The following is a 16,600-nucleotide window of genomic DNA, read 5'->3' as shown; positions in this document are numbered from 1 at the left end:
ATCAACTTCTCATCAAAAGTAGTGATTTCCAGTCAAGTTGGAAAGGGGAAAAATATAATTAAAATGTTCATTCTTAACAAGGCAAAAGCCATTGTTTATATCTCTGAATTTGGTTCTACAAGCAAATCTATAAAAAATTAACAGTAATAAATTCTTGGAGGTTTAAAGTCTGTCTTTCTTCTGTGAGTGACAGAAGAGTGCAAAAACTTCTCTGCTGCTCAGGGGTTTTGCCACTTTTAGCAGTTCAGTTACTAGACAAGAGACAGTGCTTACAGCAGCAGAAGAGAGGAAATGCATGGTATTTATAACACACACATAACATTGGAGTATTTAAAGGGATGCTTAAAAAACACAAAGAGAGAAAAAAAAGAACACTTTATCTTCTTGCTTTCTTGAGCTGGACACAAACAACCAGTTTGCTAACAGTGAAACATCAATCTCCCTCAGCTGTAAATGATTGTTTTTATTTTCCAAACAAATCCATATAAACATCAAACCTATTTTTTAACAGAACCACTTTGTGGAGGCATTATTTTCTTTGTAATGCTTACTTAGCCTATAGAAAGATTTCTTCTGTTTTGCCAAGAGACTTTGATGTTTATGTTATTTTTCCTAGAATACTGATACTTCACTGTTGATATATTATCTCTTAGAATGGCATCTCTGCTATCCTTTCCATGAAATTTAATTTAATTTATTCATTTAACCAGAAATATGCTGGGACAATATGCTGAAAATTCTGCACAATTAAAGTAGTTTACTCTGTTCATTTATAAGTGTCTGAAGAGATGTTGGTATATAAGCAATGTACTAATGTATGACATTTTTTCAACATAGTTTTCAAATACGTTGTGTTGCATAAAGGGGCAAAGATTTTATAGTAGTTCATATTCATATGGCAAAGATTTTAGAGTAGTTCATATTCGTGTGAATGATCAATGTGTTCCTGATGGTCCCATTGATGTTCAGTGTCCCTCATGCTTTCCTTAGACATTCCTTTTTTGCCTTCATGTAAGATTATTTTAAAAGGTTATCAGTATTTCAACCCCTGCTAGAGGAAGACTAAAATAGGCACTGGTTGCAAGGTTGCTGGGGAGTTTCTGTGTAATGCATGCATCATTTAGCAAATTTTGCCCTGGGATATACTTGTACTACACCATTTGTCTAAAGGGCAATTTCCAATCTAGTGTTCTTATTTTTAACTTTTTACAAAAACTTAGTTAAATATAAGCATTTCATGAAGTAATGCCTGGAGGTTCCTGTCAGTCTTTATTGTGTCAGCTTTTAAGCCTGAAATAATTTTCTGAGGTAAGACTTAGTGTTCTTTTTGATAAGCTTCACCTTCTATTTTGAAACAGTCAGACTGAGAATAAATAGTTGCAGTTGATGAATTTTCAGATCTTTCACAATTTTATCATGCAAAATAACAAAGAATATTCAAATCCACGCTTCTCTAATTTATTCATTACCTTTTCTATACTGGTGAATGATTTAATTATGAAGCTTTAAAATACTTTCTGACCTATACCAAGAACAAAACTGATCAGTGATTGCACAAGTTCTTAACATACTTTCACATACTCTGTTTTCTACCTAAAATATTCTTTGATGAGATTTGTCAAATAATCCCTTTACTCTCGTGTGTTATGACTTTTGGGATAACAAATTAATATTTACTTTTAGTTTGACTACTTAATTGCTTTTAATTGTGATTTTTTGCATGTTTTGCAACAATGTCTAACTTTTAAAAGATTATTAATTTGACACAGTTTTACCCTGGGATTTACTGGTGACACAAATAATGTTGAGTAAAACTTTAATTACTTGATCATCTAATTAAAAATAGAAGTACAAAAAATTATAATAATAATGTTGAGTAAATAATGTTGAGTAACTCAACTCAAATAATGTTGAGTAAAACTTTAATTACTTGATCATCTAATTAAAAATAGAAGTACAAAAAATTGTTCAAGGCTAACTCAGTTGGGGCTTTGAGCATCCTGTCCTACTGAAAGGTGCCCCTGCCCATGGCAAGGGGTTTGGAACTGGATGATCCTTAGGGTCTCTTCCAATCCAAACCATTCTGTGATTCAATGGTACACAGAAGCTATCTAAGAAACAATTGTTTACAGTTTTTCTGGACAGAAAAGTCTACCAGCAGTATTGATAGCAAACTCAAATTTGGGCTAAAGTCACATTCTTTCCCCCAGAAGAGATTTGTTCCTGAATGCCTTTTGCAATTAGGTAGCAAGTGCAAATTTATAAAACATAAATCTCCTTTTGAGTTTCTTTCCCACAGACAGCTTTCTGTAATCATCTTCTCTGCATTGTTTCCTCTTAAAATCCTCTAAGGGTTCCTCAGCTCTGCTGTCACAGAGATTACTATCTTTACAGATGTATTAAACATGCAGTGGTGAAATTGACAGTGTAATCCACATTTTTATGTGATTGGATGGAAGTGTTCAAGAGTACATCTTTTAGACAGAGATAAGAGATAAATCTCACATTTTCAATCTTGATATTTAGCCTGGGAAATTGACTCTGCTTCTTCTGTACCCAAGGGTACATTTTAAAACTCGGTTTGAGTTTTGAAGAAATCTTCTTAATCACTTTGGGCTCCTCCTGTGAGTATTGTCATAGGAGGCTTTTGTATTTCAAGGTTTTGCTTGATTTGTTGTGTTAACTATATACAAAAAGTGAATACTAATTTGCATTATCATCGCAATTAAAAAAAAAAAACAACTGCTTTACTCCTTTATTCCTTGCAATGGGACAAATCTAACCAGATTGTGAATACATCCTTGTCTACGACTTGTACATCAGCAAGACGCATTAGTATCAGGGATAACTACAGTGTGTCCTACTTATATGTGTTAGGAACTTCTTCTTCACACACCTTGGTGGCCATGGGGAGTATAGATGGCTTAATACAGTAAATAAACTCCCCTATATTATGCTATGAAAATATTTGAAATAAAATAAGGTTTTTCCAACCAGAAAGGTTTACATTTTGTAGGAAGATATAGAAGATATACAACAAAAAACATGCCAAATTCTGCATCTGGAAAACAGCAATGTTGGGAACAAGTATAAGTTGGAAGTGGAGTGGCTGGCGAGCAGCTTTGCAAAAAGGGATCTGGAGCTGCTGGTTTTCAACAAGCTCAGTATGAAAAGTGTGTCCTTATTAACAGATATGATTTTCCTTTTGTATTCAGTGTTACTGAAGCTTTACCTTGAATCCTGTGAGACATTCTGGACGCCACAATTTAAGGGTGTTAAGGTGCTCAGATGTGTCCAGAGTAGGGCAAGAAAGCAAGAGAGCTGGATTAGAAAGGATGTGTTATGAGAAGTGGCTGAGGACTCTGCCTAGCCTTGAAAAAGGAGGCTGAGGGGTGACCTGATTGCTCTGCAGTTTCCTGAGGAAGGGATTTGGAGAGGGAAGTGCTGAGCATTTCTCCCTGGTATCCAGTGATAGCACACATGGGAATGGTTCAAGGTTGCATCCGGGCAGGTTTAGACTGGACATTAGGAATAATTTCTCTACAAAGAGGTTGGTCAAACACTGGACAGGCTTCCTGTAGAGGTGGTGGGTGCCCTAAGCCTGTAAATGTTTAAGAGGCATTTATAAAATTATCTTAATAACATGGTTTAATTTTTGGTCAGCCCCACAAGTGGTTAAGCAGTTGGGTTGGATGTTCCTTTAGTCCCTTTCAGCTGAAAAATTCTGCTCTGTTCTATTCTTGTTGTAATAGGAATTTCTTTTTCACCTGAGGGCAGCTGCTGTCTTAGATAGTGAAGGCTTTACAGCCTTGAAGTGGGGTGGACTAAAGCTATGAAGGAAAGAACCACAGAACATGTGTATGTACCCATAGGTGTAGAACCCCCTTTAGTTGAAGAATAGTTGAAAAAATAATCTAAGAATAAACATAAACTTGGAAAAAAGTGTCTTAAGTATGTCCAATCCATGCTTACATTGACCCTTCAAATGTCTGTCTTCATTTACTTTACATCAATGCAAATGTCCCTACATCATGCTCAGTTATGGCTGATTTAAGATCAATTGTCTTGTGTAATGTACCTTTTAAATCATATTTTACACAAGTACTCTCATCTAAAATAATGTAAATATGAAACCTCACATAGACAGCGGTAGAAAATGGGAATGATTTTTGTGCTGCTGACCTACTGCTTCCATTACATATTCATGAGCGCTCAGAAGTCCTATGAGTCTTCTAAGTGTAAATGTCACAATTGCTGCAGGCATTTTAAGTGAGTTAATCCTGTTGTAATATTCATAATGATTCCTGTACCCATGTGGTTGCTCAGAAAGGAGAAAGATACCAGAGCTGTGTAAATGATAGCAGAGACAGAACAGACTAATGGGTTTCTTTCAAGCTTGGCAGGCGATACTGCTGATTAAGCAATCATTTTGATATGCCTTCACCAATTTTCTGAAGCTGTAACTTATCACAGTTGTATTGATTTTCAGGTGTATTTTTTGGTGTCTGAAGTCAGGTATCCCATTTCCAACTGTGATTGGTTCTTTATGGTTCAAAAGAAGGTGAACTACTACAATTTAAACAGCTTTGATATCTCTTGCCTTTCTGAGCAGCAACACTGAGTTGTCAAGAAAGTGAGCAGGAGCAGCTGCACCAAAATCACCAGCAAAGAAAGGAAAGTTTTTAAAGGAACTTCAAACTCTTAAATGAAAGGAAATGCTTTGACCTGAAGATTTTTCTGCTTTCTTTAAATGACAATTAAATGAATGTAGAATTATATTGAGAAGAAAAGTATTTAATTAAAAAGTTATGTTAAGCTTTAGTTACCATTAACATTATTTTTTATAGACAGATCTAGCAGCACATAAGCTTTGTGTGCTTAAGTTTAATATAGCTCAGACTGAGTGAAATCTCTAGGCTTTCAGTTCTGTAAACACTGGTTTATGTCCTGAAAGATAGACTTCTTTTCCCAAAGAAATTCTTGGTATTCATGACTTTAACAAGCAGTAATTTTTTTTTTTTTAATTTGGATACTAGTATACCAAGAAGATTCCCAAAGAGGCCAAAGTCTGCCTTTCCTGAAGCAGAGTAGCAATCTTGCTGTGCACGATCCTCACTGCCCTAAGGACTTGAATCTCCACCACTTCATTGTCACTGCAGCCCCAGCTGCCCCTGAGTTTCACAGTTGCCACCAGCCCCTCCTTGGTGATGAAAATGTGATCCAGCCTCTTCTCATTGCTACTCAATCAGAAGGAAGATGTCAGTAATGTGTGCCAGGATCCTCTCTGCTTGCCTGTGCCCTGCTGTGCTGTCCCTCCAACAGATATTGAGGTGGTTGAAGACCTCATGAGGACAAGGTCTTGTGATTGTGAGGCTGCTCCATCTAAAGAGGCTTCATCTTTTCAATCTTCCTGGCTGGGCAACCTGTAAAAAACCCCTCTGTAATATCACTATTCCCTGCACTCCCTTTAATCCTGGCCCACAAGCTCTGTATCAGGTTCTCACCCATGCCCAGGAGGAGCTCTGTTCTCTCCAGCTGGCTGTTGACATACAGGGCAGCATGGCTGCTTCATCTCTCCTGCCCGTCCTTCCCAAAGGGCCAGTGCCCTTCCATCCTAACATTGCAGTCATAGCAGCCATCTCGCCACCCCTGGGAGGCCAATAATGTCACAGCCCTGCAGGTAAGCACAGGTCTCCAACTCCTCCTGTTTATTCCCCATGTCCTGTTCATTTGCATAGAAGCATTTAGGTTTGGGCCACAGCAAAGTTGAATTACTGGCTGGAATGGCTGGATATCCTTTGTGGTTCTCTTCAGGCGCTCCCCTGCACACCTGCCATACCACTCCAGGCTCTGGCACTGGCATCAGACTGATAGGAGTGGGATGAATTGAGAGTTTGCTCTCCCCTGGCAACTTTATTTTAAAGCCTTCTTGACAAGCTTGGCAAGCCTATGACTAAAGATGTCAGAGATAATAGTGGAAGATAATATTAGAAAGGTAATAGTGATGTGAATGAAGAAGATAACACTCTCACAAATGAGTAAAGAGTTCATATTCCCAGACTGTTGATATGACTTTACATACAGGTTACAGTACCTTTGGTCTAGAGTGCTGGCTGTTAGGCTTTTCAACCTTAAATTGCAAATGTTGTGCCTGGTGTGATTTTGTCACAACACACTATTTTAACTAGGCCCACTGGACTCAGGGAATTGGCTTACTTTGAAGGCTGGGCATATCACAATATTTTACAGCATAAGAGTTAGGAAATTAGAACACTCTCATTTAAACGAAATATTTTTTTGTTTTGTTTTGTTTTTTTTTTTTGTTTTTTTTTGTTTTGTTTTGTTTTTTTTTTGTATCGCAGACGAGCATTAGTAGCCTCTATATTCATTCTTTTTCTCAGCTATACAATTTGCTAAAGGCCTTGGGGAATTATCGGTAGTAACTATCAAAGCTCTTTCTAGTCAGTATTCTGCAAATCAGTTATACCCTATTTAAGCTTCTTTTTCATAATTTTTTGCTAAACTACGTGTTTTCTTAGACTCATTTGTTTGTATTTAATTGTTGACTTCTGCAAATGCTTCACAAATAATTCCTCTCACCTCCTCCAGAGCTGTTAATTAGAGTTACCCCTTCCCACCACTTCTAAATAAATTGCAGCACACTTGCTAATTGTCCCTGTGCTAGTGCTTACATTTTGTTTCAGCAACAGCTAGATCTTTCTCAAATATCTAACAATTGTTAAAAACACATGAATCAAAGTATGTGTTTTCCCCAGTGTGGCATTATTATTAACTCAATTCTTCCATGCTGATGAAACTCTACCTCAAGGACAGCATCTTAGCCTAGGGGAGCAGTTCTGCCTCTGAACTGTTCATCCATGGGAATATTTATGAATATGAGCAGAGCCAAACTGAAACTTTCTAAGGTCAAAATATTTTTGCATCTCCCTTTAATGGCAATTCATTATGATGCTTTTCCCTAACCACCACCATCTCTTAGCATTTTTTCATTGCCTCAACATTGTTTAGTAAGAGTTCCTTTTTGTTTTGTATTTTTTTCTGTGCCTCCATTTTTGTGATATCATTAACAATGTGCAATAAAAGTGTAAAAGGCTGCCACTGCCATACAGAGACCAGAAGGAGTACACATCTGTTCTTGCCATCTCTACAAGTGCTGAATTTTCTTGGATGCTTGTTTTCAGTATTTATTTGCTACTGCACTTTCAACTCAGCTCTTTCACTGAGATTTTATGATTGGCCACATTTTGTCTCTGGCACTCTGCTTTATACAAAAGCCTGTATTTTCTTTCAAAAAAATGTAATCAGTGACACTAAATGCCTTTAGCTTTGTTTTCTTCACTAGCTCTGTGAATAGCTTACATCTTTTAAGCCTGTCGTCCTGATTACCACGTTTTTGCCACAAAACATCTGAGACAAAGTTGATCAATAGGATAATGGGAACTGCACTGCAGCCTGTGAGGAGGATTTTCAGCTTGGCCTCCATAAGGTTGTCATCATCAATAGCAAGGGAATGGTTGCACAGCTGATTTGCAGCAATTCTCAACGTGTGTTAATTAAATCTGTAATATAGCTGCTAGGCAGCCAGATTTTCAACCCTCCTGGACAGTGCTCATGAAGCAGTTCAAAATATTGTAATTAAATCGAGATGCAATGACTAACCCATATATAAAAATTTAACATTATTCCACATTCTGTTTTTAGTTTATGCAAGCCATCTGAATGCCGAACTACTGTTCCAAAATCCTTCCTTCTTCTCTTACTCTGTGTAGGTCTATTTGGCATTTCACAATCATGTTTCAAGAGGCAGATCCCAAAATCTATTCCCACATCAGTCACCCACAAAAACAAATTACATTGGAGTTACAATTTTCAGCATAGACCTACAATAGTTGTAACTTATAAAGAATTATAATTAAAAAAAAAACAGAAAAAACACAACAAATCACCCCCAAACTGTTGCAAATAGTTGTAGTGAAAAAACTACTGATGAAACACCCTGGTTCAGAAATGGGTATAAATATAATTTGGAATAGAATCATATGAGGAGATTTATATAATTGCATATGAGTATAAACCTTTAGCCCCTTTGGCTGCATTTAAACTGTTACTTATGAATTTGCTTATGATTGCTTTTTTCTGATCAGAAATTTTTACTTTAAATACTGATATTTGGCTAAGTTCAGACCTGTGTTTTATGACTGCTTTTCAAACCATAAACATAAATTACAAGGAGCAGAAAGCTTCAGAAGTAATTGAACCCAGTAAGTAGCAGCACTAAGAAACTGGGGGTGGATGGGATGTTTGAGACAGAGCTCAGGTTACTGGTAGCCCATCAAAGAGCTTTTGCAAGTTCTTTGTGAGTGCCATGTGTGTTTGGGTGGAGGAAAATCCAGCCCCAGGAATTAGGACAATCTGGCTCAGGAATGGCTGAACCATGCATTTATTGGATATATCTAAAAGAGAGAAGTGGTGACATTTGGTTTTCCCTAGAGAAAACAGCAGTAGCAGAAATGAGGCACAGTACCTTGAGAGGAAAACAATAGGTAGATCATTCCTTTAAAAGCAGATCCTGTTTGGCTGAAGCAAGCCTGGCAAATGGATTCAAGAAAAAAGGTTTGCAACAGCTGGTCAAGGACTAAGATGACCAGAAAATAAAATTAGGTCTCCCCACTGTGTTACAGAGTTGAGGCCTAAAAGATGTGGCTATCATATCTTATGTGCCTGAGTGGAAACTCATACTGTGACTGAGCACCCTCAGATTCCTATTCATTGCATTCATAAAGCGTTTCTGTTGCCTCTCTACAAGAGAACAGATCAGGAAACAGATATTGCATATATTGCACTGTATAAATAAATTCACCAATCAGACCTTGATTAGCATTTTCTCTACTGAATAGTTGAACTACTGCGAGAAATAATATATGAGTAAGAAAATATTCCAAATTTGTTTATGAAAAGTACTTGTTATTCAATTGACATAATGTAAAAACTTCTAGACATGATAAAAAGGCTAAATTTGTGTATAATCTGATTGATATTAAAAATTTGATTTGCTCTAGTTGTTTAGATGTATATGCTAAACTATTAAACATTGCACACATTGTTATAATGAGCTTATATCTATTCCTATAAAGAGGAGGGTCTTCATTTTTGGGCTAGTTTTAAAGACCAATAGACAATTAAAACTGCTATTACATGGTACTTTAACCTGTGCTATAATTAATAGGATAGTATTTATAGGACATTACTAACTCCACAGTTACTAGATTTTAATAATCATATTTTATCTTATAGCTATTATACTATTACAGAGTAATTATATGAATTAATTTATTTGTGCACCAAAAACCAGACTTTCTTTTACTTCAGATTTACATAATGTACAAAACCTAACTCAATTTTTTTTAACTGTTTCAAACTCTGCTGTTTGTTATCTGAGATCTCACCCCTATTTTTGACCACAATAGAAAGATATACGTACAGATAATCTATAGATATAAATTATAGAGATTTGGACAAATTTATGTAGATTTCTTAAATATGTGTGTATAAATTCCTGGAATATGTCTGTCTTCTCACATGTATGTGAAGTGCTAACCTTTAGAACTCTGAGCTGAGGACTCACATAGTGACTGAAATAATTTTAAAGCAATTTCTTTTCTATTAAGGTATCATGAGTCTAACGACATGTAAATTTGAAAGTGCTTTGAAAAAGTTTTAGAAGGTGATCAAAAATTCACAGCCCAAAAATTAAGAGTAATTTGCTTTTGTTTTCTCCCCAGATATTTTATGTCTCCTCCCTCTGCATCGTGCTTTGTTTCTCCATGAAAGGTTGTTGAAATACAACTCAGAAGAATTAAATTAAATGTTTCTTCAGCTTAGTTTGCTTACTACATTCCTAGGCAGAGGTCAAAACAAAACAAAAAAAAAAAAAAAAAAAAAAAAAAAACCAAAAAAAAAACAAAAAAAAAACCAAAAAAAACCCACCAAACCTGTGTATGTATAACACAGGAATTGGATAGGGAAGATGGGGAAACAGATGGATGGGACAGAATAGGAGGACTGCCATTTCTTAACCTTCTAATTTTTGAAGCAATGCATCTGCAGTTCTGACTACTCTGAGGAAGACGCACATCTCTTGCTTCTCATAGTTTGTTAATTCTGTTTCATATGTAAATCTTCCCTTCTGCATTTTGATCTATGGGTTAGAAGGTCAGGCACATGATAAAGTACCAGCGCACCACACTGCATCCTCAGCTCCATCAACACCCCCAGCTGCCTGCACAGAGGGAATTGTGTGCCAGGGTGCATCTCTTCACTCCTGACAATGTTCTGAGTGGGTGAGGTGAACTCTCTGACATTTGACAACTGATGGTTTGTACCACAGACTCTTTCCCATCCCTTCATACTATTTAGATTCAAATTTAAGGAATAATTTGCTGTTTCTGAAACAAGTCAAATCAATAAATTGGAAAACTTAAGGAAAGGAAATGTCTATTAAGTTTTACATTTCTTGATAATCACTTGGATACTCCTCTGGGAAAGCAGTGACCAAAAGTTAATGCTGTTTGTGAGTTTTTTGAGGGCCTGTGTGGAATGAGTTAGTGTTCATTTGTGCCTGTTCCCAGTGGGCATCCTTAATCATCACTACTGCTGTCTGCTTGCATATTTTTAGCAAGAATGTGAAAATCTAAGTAAAAATTTGGAAAGGAGTGAGATTTTGAACTGAAATTTCATGGTAAAACCTCATACGTCTTTTGAACAGAATTTTTTTAGAGTAAACCAGAGAGGCAGTGACTTTTCTCTGGACTCTTAGGTCATGAAGAGAAAACTTTTGCCCATTTCTCTGAAGCAGAATGGTTTATCTCTTCAATACTGATCTGAGGCAGCATCTCAAGGGCTGAGAGTATAATTGAGATTCCAAGCTCTCTCAAGCTTCTACCTTTGGGGACAGCAGTATAATTTTCTTTCCTTCTTTCCTCCCCATACTCCAGTTGCTACAGAAACTTATACTCACCTTTTCTTCTCCTAATGCAGTTTCTAGTCCATTCTGAAGACTGCAAAAGAAAGTAGACAAAATACCTGGAAACTGCATGAGAAAAGGCTGATTAATCATTTTGGAGGCTATAACTACTACTTGAAAAGAGGTTAGAAAATTCAGATTTATTGTCATTACAAAGAACTAAGACAAAATGATGAACCTGTATAATATTTTGAAGGACATAGAGACAGTTTGTATCATCACCTACTGGAAAGGCAAAATTCCCTCAAAATGAAAGTTGAAACTGAGAAGCTGACAGGACCATAAGCACTGAGTGAAACCAAGAGAAAAGTGCACTTTGAAAGCAAAAGCAAAGTGTTCAGATTAATGTACAATACTCCAGATAAGGTCTCAGAAGTTTTGTGTACACATTGCCATTGTCTAAAATTATTTCTTTAGGTATGTGCTTTTCTCCTCTATTTTTGCTGCAGGCTTTTCAGCTATTCTGTTTATTTTCTTTAATTGCTTCTAAATTTGGATCTGACGGCTTTACAAATTACATCATCAATCCTGCCAACACCGGCAAATCCCAAAATGATACAGCAAGGCAGACACTTCCCATTCCTGACAGACTTATTTATCAGTGCAGATGAGCTCTGCTTTGCACTGACAAGAGACTTGCTTTTGTGTGCACTGTGTTAGTGCTGTGTGGTTTTTTCTGATGTCTATGTCCTGGGCTGATGTCTGTGGGCACTCACTACTGCAGCTTAAAAAAACCAAACAAATCATCGTGGTTTTGTAGAAAAAATTTTATTCAAACAAGATTTGTTAGCTCTCCATCAAATGTTCATTTTTTTCTAGCCAATACGTTACAATTATTCAGTAGATCTGATTGTCCTTAAGACAGGCAGAAGGGAGAACCTTATCAAACTTATATGGCTCTATAACAGATGCTGAGAATTGGACCTCACCACAGTTTTTCCTTTGTGTGTTGTTTGATTGTTTAAGAGAACTGCAGCTGCATGGTATCACAGAGAATAACCACACTCCTAAATTAAAATTTAATATTTTGCTGTCAAGATTTTAGGAGGCAAGAAGCTTTTAACACCAAATCAACCCTAAGGAGCAGAACTTGCCAACAAAGAAGGCCACAAAAAATCAAGACAATGTTTTTAAACACAATTGGGCTCCTAAAACACTTAACAGGACCTTTTGTTCTATATCACAGAAGTGGTTCTCAAAATGTATTTTCTTTTCCCAGAGAAATACTTTGGTCTCCATTGTCTTGTTTTGCATGGACCATGGGTGTAGCATTGTTCAACACTTTGATTCCCCTTTTCCTTACTGCCCTTGAAAACAGATCCTGAATTATAAAAACATCCTTTTATATAATTTAATTTTATTTTCAGATGTATAGAACAGTTTTAGGTTAAGATATTGCATTTGAATGTGTAAACTTGAGTATTTCACCTTATCAATATAACCAATTTACCAAAACTTCCTAGTTTGAAAGCTAACTTTATTTGAATAATTCCTTATAACCTAAGCTTTCAAGTCTGTTGCAGTTTTGCATCCACTGACAATATCCCTGGTGTCCATCTGCATTTTGTGTTCCCTGAATGTACCAGCTGGTTCTCAAGGGATTTCTCAAAGTTAATTCAAATGACAATGGTAAAAAAAAATAAAATTAACTTCTTAGAGAGTATTGATTATTAACTACCTTATTTCAGGCTCTCAGATGAGCTGAGTTTTATGCCTGTAGATGTGTCCTCTGTGAAACCACTTCAAATAAATTAAATATAATATATGCAAATATCTGCATTCTACCCAACTTCAAATACCTCAATTTGATGGCACTATTGATGCACTTAATGAGTATGTTTCTCTAGAAAAGGTGCAAGAAAGCTGAAACTCTTTTATTTCTACAAGTTGGAGATGATTTTTTCCTTCAGTGACTATTGAATATTTTTGCTTTGATAATGGAATTCCATATTTTGCTTAAGGATTTTTTTATTTGATGTATTTTTGTACATTTCATATGGAAAATATGCATTCAATTTTGACTTGAGTGGGATTGATGCAATAATTCCAGGCTACAAGTGTTCAAAATCTTATGTTACAATGCTGTTATAAAATATCTTTCCAAAATTTTATTCATTGCAGGAGGGCTAAGTTTTATGATATTTTATATGTCTAGGTATGTGTTTGGCTTGATGATTAACTCTTTGAAACTCTAGCTGATCATTCAAAATTGTTTTTTGTCAGGAAACAAATGATTAGAAAGTTTTGTAGCTTAAAAGTTATGAACCAAATAAAAAAAATTAAATTAAAAACACTAGATTAATATACATTGGAAATATAAAAGAGATTGACTACTTTCTCTTGGTAAAGGAATAAATTAAATAAATCAGGGCTTGTCATTTAATCAAATTAAATTGAACACAGAGACATACAGAGAAAGATAGTTACAGAGGGGAATGACTGAGACCGAGGAACTGGAGTCATATATCTTTAGATAATCCAAGATGCAATGCTACCACATTACCTGTGAATAGTGGTTATTGCAAACTTTCTTCTTAAATTTAAAGGGAATATAATGAATGCCTTGCATTTCACCTTAAAAAAGAGGAAAAAAAACCTGTATTACACTAACAATAGATTGCAAGAGTGCTGAGAGGGGTTTGGTTTTCAGTAAATGTTTAGTCAATAGTAAACTGATCGTTTGCAATATTTATTGTGAGACATATGCAATAGATGCCAAAGAGACCTGCAAATTTCTTTTATTAGTTTATTCTGCTGGCAAATCTGGCAGGTGCCTTGGAGATGTATCATTTTACTCCTTCCTAATTGGTGTTTTTCATTCATCACATTATACAGCTGTGCAGTTGTGTCCCCATTGATGCCAGGAAACTGATTAAACCAGCTGGTTTATGGCTCCTGCTGGCTGTAGCTGAGAATATTCTGTTCTGTAACATATGGCACCTTGGGGCAGTGAGTTTGTGTGGAGCTTGGGAAGCAGGGCTGGGCTCATGGTGTGTTCGTTTGCTGAAGCATGTATTTGTCCTCCCTCCTAAACTGACTGGCTGTGAAACCCTTGTTTAAGGCTCTTATTTACAGTGATTTTCTGCATTGCTTGCTAAAGCTATTTAGCATCCTGTTGATATTTGTTTGATGACATCCTTTGACTTACACTTCAGCTAAAGTAAGCCAGTGGTGGATAACTCTAATACATGTTCTGTTCTTCTTGCACTTCATCTTTTTGCTGTGAGGAAGATTATTAAAACCCAGATCTGGTCTGTGGTCCTTTCCCTTTAACCCAAATCTGATCTGTGGTCCCTTCCCTTGTCTTAATGAAATTTTAATGAAATTGGTAAAAAAAGAATATTTTAGTATATCTTTTTTCTCAGCGTGACAGAAAACTTATGCTCATGCCTTGGACTTTCTCCCTCAATCCATTCTTCTTGGCTTTCAGTTTTAAACAGGACTCCACAACACTGTCTTCTCTATCATGACATATTCATTAGAATTCTATGATTTCTGTCATATTGGATTTCCTTTAGTTTATATATTAATAAGGACTTGATACCTTGCTACTTGATATCTTAGGAGTCTATTGCAATGTCTAGTGAAGACAATATTCTTATTCATCCAGAGAATATTTCTCATCTGCATTTTAAGAACACTGAGGTTGTTGCAGTAATTTTTTGCTTCTACATCTATACTCTCAGATTTGGAATAATCCTTGACTATTTTCTCTCTCATACATCAAAGTAATTGTATCTCATTTTGTGACTATTAGTAGCAGCATATGACTCATGTATTTCATTGTCTTTTGCATTATGACTAACAGATTAAATAATATTTTCTTTTTCTTCTGTAATATATGTTTTCTTTTACAGCCATGCTTGTTCTTTGGGTTCTTTTGCCCTACAGCTCATTCCTAACATGACAGATTCATGACAGATTCAGCTTATATATATATATAAGTATAGTTTAGAATAATCATAAGGGACACTTCATTTTTAGTTTCTCTAAGGGTTCTCATCTTAGTGATTTACCTTCTCTAAGCTATAAAGCTATTACCTTATTTCCTCTTCTCCTCAACAATTCCTTCTACAGGACAATATATTCTTTAACATTTGTCTGTATTGATTTTTATTTCCCTTTTATATTTCAATTAAATATTTTTACACACCACTTCTATTCATGAGTTTTGTTTTAAACAATTCCTTAGCACTGTCATGAACACTTTATCAGACTGGATAGAATTGCTTTTGTCTGGGAGTGCCAATTTTGGTCTCAGCTGCAGGCTAAAATATCTATGAGCTGGAAAATTCAAACAAGCAATGAAACTCCACTAGGTGTTCCTCAGAGAATTCTCTTTTACTTGATTTAAAATTAAGTTTACATCATTGATTGAATTTGGAAAACTAGTTTTTTGTCTCTTAAATGTCTTCTGATAGGAGACATAACTATGCAGAGGTCCAAAATACCTATGCCACTTTCTATCTTCGTAACACTGCTGTCCTTCCTCACAGAGAACAGAGATTTTTTCTGTTGAACAGCCAAAAGCTGTTGAATTTTTTTCTTGGAAACCCTAACAGGCTAACAAAGTGGTAAATCTCCTTGTGACTTCCTGTAGTTACCTTTGTGAACAGTTTTACAAAACCTTGTTATTTTCTGTATCTGAGGAAAGAAATTTATCAACTGCTGTGTATTTTTGATTTGCCAGGTTCCCTTTCCCAAAATATTTCCCTTTGTACCCGAACATTTACTGGTATTTAGATCCTTGTTTTGTGTACTTTGGTTGATGTGTGTGTTTTCTTCCCTAAGAAGGACATATATACTTTTAGAAATATTCTGCTCTGAACATAGGGAATTTCTCTGATCTGAGGAGGTCAGTGAAGTGTTTGTTTAAAATACTTTGTTTTTATAGAATGAATTTGTTCACTGTTACTAATGTTACTGAAAGATGAAATCACTGCTATCTTACAAGGCTGAAAAAATTTAATCTCAGTGATTCAAAAGGAGTTAATGGTTGCCCTTTCTTCACACTTTATATCTTTGTACTGAAAATAGATCTTATGCTGTTCACCAGCAAAGATGATGAAATGGTTTTCCTTAAAGCAAAAGAAGATATGAGATATTATCATATGTCTCTTGGCTTTTCTACCAGCCTCATTTTGTTTTGCAACAATGAGATGGGAGTACTTTCCAAGAGAGAACAATAATTGTTAACAATAGTTCACAATTCTGCAGGCTGACTGTCCATTTCTTTGAACAAAACATTTGAAATTCTTTCCACTAATGACTGAGTCACTCTTAGTACCTTGCAGGTAAAACTGGTTTTTGATTCATGTAACTAAGAAAAGCCAACAGAATTAGCCTTTAGGAGTTGTTCCAGGGCTATTACTCATTCAGGTGGTCATGCTGGCTTCAAAGGGGCTGCAGCAGCCTCTGCATTATTCAGCAAGGTCTGCAAGACTGAGTCTTTAAACTTTTGCTGCCATGCACTCAAGAGGTTTTTAAAAGGAGTTTTAATTGTAAGATTGAAGAGAAGTGCCTGTATTAGACATTTGATTCCAAAATATCTTCATG

The sequence above is a fragment of the Ammospiza caudacuta genome, chromosome 3 (assembly GCF_027887145.1).
Source record: "Ammospiza caudacuta isolate bAmmCau1 chromosome 3, bAmmCau1.pri, whole genome shotgun sequence".
Classification (NCBI taxonomy): Eukaryota; Metazoa; Chordata; class Aves; order Passeriformes; family Passerellidae; genus Ammospiza; species Ammospiza caudacuta.
Note: the sequence above shows the minus strand (reverse complement) of the source record.